At 40.0% G+C, this 7,915-nt stretch overlaps 1 protein-coding gene across 1 annotated transcript in view; it reads right to left on the reverse strand.

Moving 5' to 3' along the window:
* The window catches only part of LOC109480525 (low-density lipoprotein receptor class A domain-containing protein 4-like), a 72,340-nt gene that overhangs the window by 57,253 nt on the left and 7,172 nt on the right, over positions 1–7,915 (reverse strand). The gene's annotated exons all lie outside the window — the stretch shown is intronic.

Below are 7,915 nucleotides of genomic sequence, written 5' to 3' on the forward strand. Positions count from 1 at the left end.
AGACAAAAGCTGTCCAATTGTTTGTGAGTTACATATAGTATAGGCTCCTGGGCTTTTTCCAACTGACATATTCCAGGTAGCTGTTCTTAATGCAGAGGATTCATCTTCCCAGACAGCCTACATGTAATAACAAGACGGTCAAGTACGTTCCTCACGTGATGCCTCTTAACAACCACAGTCGACCGGCCGAACCCACGCACTCCCTCTTCCGACGAAACAAACCAAAGCTTTCAAACAGGCTGGAAACTTAAGTAATTCTTGTCGTGCTTTCTATCAGTGCCGGCGCGCTTATCTCCTCAGACTTGGGAATGGAAGGACAATGCTGGGTGTGAGAGGAATCGCTAAGTCACGGGCCCAGGAAAGAAAATGTTGTGTTTCCTGTTTCTCGACCGATCGTAGCAAAAACCTGCAGACCCTAGACTTTTTTCTATTGACCAGTGGTAAGGCTACCAGATTTTCGATCTGAATTTTAAACCCTCTGAATTCTGAAACACCACTTAACATATTTTCAGAAGTAATTTTTTCTTCTGATGAAATATGTATCCACAAGCAAACAGGTGGGTGGGTCCTTGAGACAGTCACACCCTTTTAGCCGAAATCTGATTATAAAAAAAGATTTTAAAAAAGGGAAAATCCTTTCCTACGGACCCTACTGAAACAGGAAATTAATTTTCCTTGGCCTGAGACCAACTACACGTAGGTTTCCCCGTCTACGTACGTGCTGGGCATGTCTAGCTCTCTGTTGTGTCTGATCTCCAGGTTTACACCAAATGCAGAGTGCTGATTGGGCAAAGATATGATTGTGTTATCTCCAGGAGACTAGACTGGCTGAGGCGAACTAGCTTCCAACGTGGATTCCTAAGGGTGTATGGATATCAGTATTATACTGATCCTTTAGTTTAGGTACAGATTTTTTATGGCGACCTTGAATGATGTTCGTACACGTCCTTGGCAGCTTTGAATTTTTTCCTGTCGTTTGAGTTTCAACACTTTCGCGACACGTTTCAGCACCATGCTTAATCCCGTGTTTATCTTTTGCCATATTCTTACATACCGACTTTCGTCTGTCAAGATGACGGAATGGGGGGAATTCTTGTCTGTCCCGAGTCACGAGCAGAGCCATTCCCTCAAATAATGGAATGACAGATGCTGGTGGCAGCATTGTGGAATTTGTGGTTGTATTACGGTATTTTCTGCACATTTTTGGCTTTCCTACTATGGTTTAATGGGAAAATTTAAAGCTTTGTGTATTAGTGCTGAAGGCACTTTGTATTGGTAATCTGGAAGGGGGGGGGGTCTGGTGGCATGCTCCTCCAGGAGAGGGATAACTTCATAACTCTTTGATTTTTTGAAACACTATTTCATTCAAAATTTTGAGTAGCAACTTTCAAGTGGTGGCTTTGTCTTAATTTCATTGAGGAAATGTGTGTGGCACTGTTGACGTGACAAAAATGGAGCCAAGTTTTGATTTTTGTCAGTAAAGCAGACAGAATTTTTGTTGGGAGAGACCCCAGTTAGAACCATTGCAAAGTCGCTGTCAAAAATTACTTTCTGAAGATACTTAAGAGGGCTCAATCATAGGCAACAATTAACATGCCCAAGGGATCATTTCAGTAAATAACACGTCGATGTTAAAATCAATACGAAATGAAAAACGTTGGCTTTCATCTGACAGCCCAAAAAGGTTAGCAGAAGTTCAAGAGGGATTTAATTTATTGCACTTTTTCTTCAGTGTTATTCTTCGTTCCCGCCGGGTACCAAAGACGTTGACAACATGGCGATACAACAAGTCTGTCACCGTGGCAACTGAAAGTCCTGAAGTGTGAAACAATGCCAAGTTCACGTTATGGTCATGAGGAACGTGATGATTCATGACTCGTGTGAAAAAAAACAAGTTTGTGTTCGGGATACTCAAAATACTCAGTTGCCAAGCCGTGTCACGCAACCGTTTTTTAATCGCCGCAAGATCCGTTCGATTGGCGACAGTTGGTATTTCGAAAGGAACGTGCGTGTTGCAGGTGCTCGAAATGTCTGCTTGCCAATTGCAAGTCCTGTCAGGCAAACATTTCTACTTCACCACAAAATATTTTCATACCTAAGCTGCCTGCTGCTCAACCTGAAGTTTAAGAAATTATCTTTCATAGGCACTTAAAATCCATGTGCACATTTTCCCCTTAAACCATCAATCCTTACAAAACTCACTTACTCACAAGAGAGTTGTGTTAAAGATGCAACCTGCACAAAAATTTGTCTGGAACTTTTGCAGAATATTTTCCAAGTTTCCAAAAGAGTAGACAGCAATGTGCACCTACAGTGCCACCTAGTAGAACAAGGGGGTACTGCAATCCCAATGCAAAGAAGAACTCCTTCACTACTCAAAGCAATAATTTCTTCCTAGAGGTGTACAAATGTGATGTACACAGCTTTGTACACACTGAGAAACCCAGTCAAATTGGGCCACATGGGGAAACAAACTGTAACCGCGGACTATCCCTTTATCTTACAAGGGCAACACCAACATAAAAATCCATCACTTCGTCACTCACTCCTAGTTAAACTCTTCTTGGCATGCATAGTTACCGTTGATAACCAAGTTTGCGAGCGTAGGCATAACCTTTACATGAAAGAGGCCAGGGGAAGCGGCTGACACAGCATCGGGCACCGGCTTAGCCTTTAGGAAATTCAATTACGACTCCAGACAGAACACAGGTGCGACTAGCCTCCGTGAGACACTGTATGCCCACAGGTATTCATTCCACAAGCTTTTGAAGTCCGGACACAATGAATATTTAAAGCCGATCCGTGTTTCGCAATAAAGTTGGGTCACCTGGCTCTACAGTTCGGGATGTCATCGATTCCGCTAAATGAAGCTCCAGACAATACCGCTGGCGTCAAACTAGCCGAAAAGCCAGCTAGGTTAGGTTTACTTTCTACTGACTTGCACAACCACTACCATGGCATTATATCAAAGGGAAAGATGGCACACACACTCAGTTAACAATAAGATTATTCATGGCCCTTGTAAATTTGATTTTGTTGTGTTTTTCTCAAAAATGAAATGCAGTAAAGTAGAATTTGGACCGTTTTCTAATTTATTCAGCCGTAAATTCAGAACAACGAATAACTAGGTGTCAGGTAGTGCATGTAGATACTGTAGGTACAATGCAAAAAGATATCCAACCAGCTGTTAATTAAGTGTTCTATAACTAAACTATAACTTGTAGCCACGAACATGTGGGAACACTATGGAAGGACATAGAAACACAGAAAAGGCCACAAAAGACCCAGAACAATACATCTGCTTGTACTATAGATTATACTAATTTATAGGTAATATAATTGTTGTGATAATCTAATAATTTTGTCAACTGTTGTCTTCATGACAAAATTATCGAGTTAAAATATATAGGGGGGGAAGAGTTTAAATTTGATCTATACAAGCCAGCAATTAAAAATCCACACACATGTACACCTACACATGTATATTTATGGCCAGTACAAAATGTTCATAGACCAGTGTAAGTTATATATAGGTGTAGGTAGACATGCCTGCACAGGTCAAATACCTGCAGAGCTCCAATTTTACCTGCACTAACCTGCATATGCCCAGTACATGGACCAGTGCAGGTTAGGTGCAGGTTACCTGTGCAGGTATTTCTGATGTCTACATATAAATGTACAATATGTCTACAAATAAATGTACAGATCGAAATACCACCTGGAACTGTGCAGGTATTTCTGATGTCTACATATACAATTGTACATTTATATGTAGACATCAGAAATACCTGCACAGCTCCAATTTACCTGCATGCACAGGTGGTATTTCGATCCCTGCCTTTCGTAATGTTTAAACGGATGTACAGTTGTGATTGGAGTATAGCGTGCAACAAAAGCAGGACATCTGAAAAACTCGACAATAAACAACCATATCTCCCCCAACATCTGCCGGGAGGTTTGACATAATGTCCAACACAAACGGTGACCTTCAGCGTGAGTGAGTGCCGGTGTATGTGTCTTTCTAGGTAACCGCACAAAAAGGACAGGGAATATGGCATGCTCACAGTTCCCTGCACACACAGCCCGCCCGTGTCTTGGCAGAAAACCAACTCTGTGGCGCAGAAGTGAAGAAGGCTAGTTTGGGCCAGTTTTGGGCAGAGGTACAAGAGGAACTGGGAACCCTTTCTACATGTACTGGAGTGACTGTTGTGTGATTGTTGAGCAAGCATTGAGCAAATTGCAACCAAATTGGATCCGTGTGATTCTCGATTTTATAACTGGGAAGAAGACTAAAAGTCAACAAAACAAAACAGAACATTACAAAAGTTCATTCTTTGTCTTAAAAAAGTAATTGAGCCATCTGTAATTTATTAAATTAGAAAATGTTCTAGAATCTTTCATAATTTATCGTAACCTGGTTCTGAATGCAAACTTACAACAAACTTGATATTTGCTGACTGGTGAGTTCAGACAGTACCTGAGCTCCATTCCTAATGCATTCATGGTGGTCCAAAAACAAACGTTGGCAGCAGTCATAACACGTCAAGACGTCCTATTAATAATTATCCCAGAATTTACGTATGGATATCAGTATTCAGATGTCAGACTTCTGTTTAGTACCCTGTCACACATTCAGAACCTTCCACCGACCACCAACCTACCAACCAAGGTTGGCTGAAGTTTGGGAGCAGTCTGACCAGATTCAGGCTATATATGCCTACATTTTTGTACCTTTCTGTATGAATCAAATTGAATTTGAGTTAAGTTTGAGTCAATTTTGACCCCAAACATGTCCAAAAAGCTGCTGACCTGCTCCTGAACATCAGCTGAAGAACCATATAGCCGAACCTCCCATCCACAACTAAATGTTTTATAACATTTTGAAACATTCGGCTGGTGCAACCGAACATTAACTGAACGGAAACCAGCAAACCACAGCCAACCTTGCTCCCAACCTACTCCCAACCATGGTTGGGGGAGTTAAGCAGTGTTCGGGAGGCCATATTCGGCTATTAGTGACAGGGGCTTTTAAACTGTAGTCTTGGATTCTGACAGCGAAATTGTCACCACACAAGAAGTCGGCTCAGGCAGTGATTATGAAAATTAATGGACCAGTTGAAAATGACACTTGATTACTTCTCAGTTGAAGACATAATTTTCTTCACTCGTAGCAGATGCGCCGTTTTGCATTAATTTCCAGAGAACGACATTTTCAGGGTCTTTTGTTGGTACTTGTAACATGCAAACTGGAATTCCACCATTTAAACGTTGGGCTTGAAACTCAGTTTTTAGAATATTGTGCACTGGTGCACCTAACCTAAAATTCTAAGTACACACTCAGACAAAAAACTTGGGTGCACAACAGAAGAAGTAGAACTTAAAAACCTTAAACCTTACTCAAGTTACTGCAATACAAAGGTTTTATCATTGTTTTGACACTTGAGAACATTATGTGTGGAATATACATTGATTGTAGTGTGCAATTGTACCTCAAAATCTCTAGGTGCACCAGTCAATAAATTAGGTGCACAGCTTCAAAGTGCATAGTAAAAAATATAAAAAATATAGCATTAATATAGTATTTCAAGCCCTGTAAATGGACCAAAAATTAATGTTATGATGATGAATTCAATAGTAAAGTCATTTCACATTTTAATACAAAACAACAGTCACTAAGCATGGTCATTAATATGCCAGATAAATTACAGGTATAAAGACCCATTCCATTGGCTGCAATGATTATGTAAGTATTATCTTCTTATAATCCTCCGTATTATCTCATAATCCTTCATTATTTTGGTTTTGAATCATGCAACTAGGGACTTTCACAATATAATATGACCCATCAAACTAACAATTCATCTGAGACTTGTTTTATATACAGTTTAGTAGCATTTTTGTTAATAATTATGCAAATAAGCTCATTGACATGCAGGAATATTCACTATTTGATGGGGGACAAGTATTTTCGTTACAAAAAGTTGGACGGACAAAAATCTACAGCTGGAAAAAAGGCCTGCATTTGATCATTAAAATACAAAAAGTTGGACGGACAAAAATCTACAGCTGGAAAAAAAGGCCTGCATTTGATCATTAAAATACAAAAAGTTGGACGGACAAAAATCTACAGCTGGAAAAAAAGGCCTGCATTTGATCATTAAAAACATTTAAAAAGGGCCTAGCGGGATAAATGCATTGCCTGTCTGTAAGTCAGCGACAGCTTGCTAGTAAAAGTCTGCATTAAAGTGTGGTGTATAAATCTGCCATCGGGAGTTATGTGGGGGGGGGGGGTATAGCCACGCTGGCCAGGACACAACAACTGTCCAGGCACAGAACTTAGTATAAACCAGAAGAACAATGCTGGCTAAAAACTAGTCAGGTTTGGGCAAATACTAGCCTCTACCAGGCACCGCGGATCGCTGGAAAAATAGTAGAAATTGGCCGAAATAAAGGGATAGTATACCAGAGAAGGTCCAGGGACATAGAAGCTCCAATTTGCGACCCACTCCCCTGGTATACTATCCCTTTATTTCGGCCAATTTCTACTATTTTTCAAGCGATCCGCGGTGCCTGGTAGAGGCTAGGCAAATACTGCCCATGATGTGTGGGGGGAGAATATATTTTCAGGGAAGCTAAGTGTCCACCATAGAGTTAATACTCTCACACAAATGCTAGCCTTACCACAGCTCAGTCCCCTGGCAAGTTATTCATCCCATTTTTGCTGAATTATACTGTACAGAACCCCTTAGCCAGACCTGGAGGAGGCTAGGACTGAGCAGTGCGAATCATGTTGGCCAGGACACAATAATCAAAGGCACGGAACTGCAAGGTTCAAAATTCAAATTGGTGTGCCTTACCTAAAATATTTAGATGCACAGAAAAATCTTTTGGATGTACAACATGTACATAAATTAATAATATTTGCAATGAATAACTAGATAAATACTGGATACATAAATAAACTTGAAACTTGAATGAGATAATACAATGAATAGTTAGCAACTCTATTGTCTTGGGCTCTTGTCGTCTACCTAAAAAAATTCTGTCAACATTTTCTGACTTTAGCATATACTGTTAGAATAAAAAAATTCTAGAATATACAAGATCAAATTATGTTTACTGCCTAAATTCAGTTATACGTCTCTCTGTCTATTGTAGAAACTGTCATAGAAATATGCACAAGCTGTACACATGCATGTAGTTGCAAATATCTCATTTGCATTTTAACTTCAAAAGACTTGAGCCCACACGGATGACTCCAGGCCTCTCAAGCATTTTGAAAAGCTGGGAAGCTTCACGTCTAAATTTGTGTGTCAGACACTTGGCATATGTAAACGCCACATTTAAATAACTATTATACGATATGCCTGTGGTTGTACATTGTATATATATATTCATATATATTTGTAATAAGGAATGCAAATTGCTCATTCTCATGACTTGAGCCCTGAGGCCTCTTCAGCATTTTGAAAAGCTGGGAAGCTTCATGTCTAAATTTGTGTGTCAGACACTTGGCATATGTAAAAGTCCAAGCCCCACTGAAGAAACTGCTACAAGATAGCACAAGTCATATAATACATTTGTAATATGTAAGGGATGCAAATTACTCATTTTCATGACTTGAGCCCCGAGGCCTCTTCAGCATTTTGCAAAGCTGGGAAGCTTCATGTCTAAATTTGTATGTCAGACACTTGGCACATGTAAAACTACTAAAACCCCACTGAAGAAACTGTCATAAGAATAATTTGTAATATATAAGGGATGCAAATTACTCATTTTTGTGGCTTGAGCCTCGAGGCCTCTTCAGCATTTTGAAAAGCTGGGAAGCTTCACGTCTAAATTTGTGTGTCAGACACTTGGCATATGTAAAAGTCCCACTAAAGAAAGATTCATAAGATATGCACAAGTCATTACA

Source organism: Branchiostoma belcheri, unplaced genomic scaffold (assembly GCF_001625305.1).
Source record: "Branchiostoma belcheri isolate BF01 breed outbred unplaced genomic scaffold, Haploidv18h27 scaffold51, whole genome shotgun sequence".
Taxonomy (NCBI): Eukaryota; Metazoa; Chordata; class Leptocardii; order Amphioxiformes; family Branchiostomatidae; genus Branchiostoma; species Branchiostoma belcheri.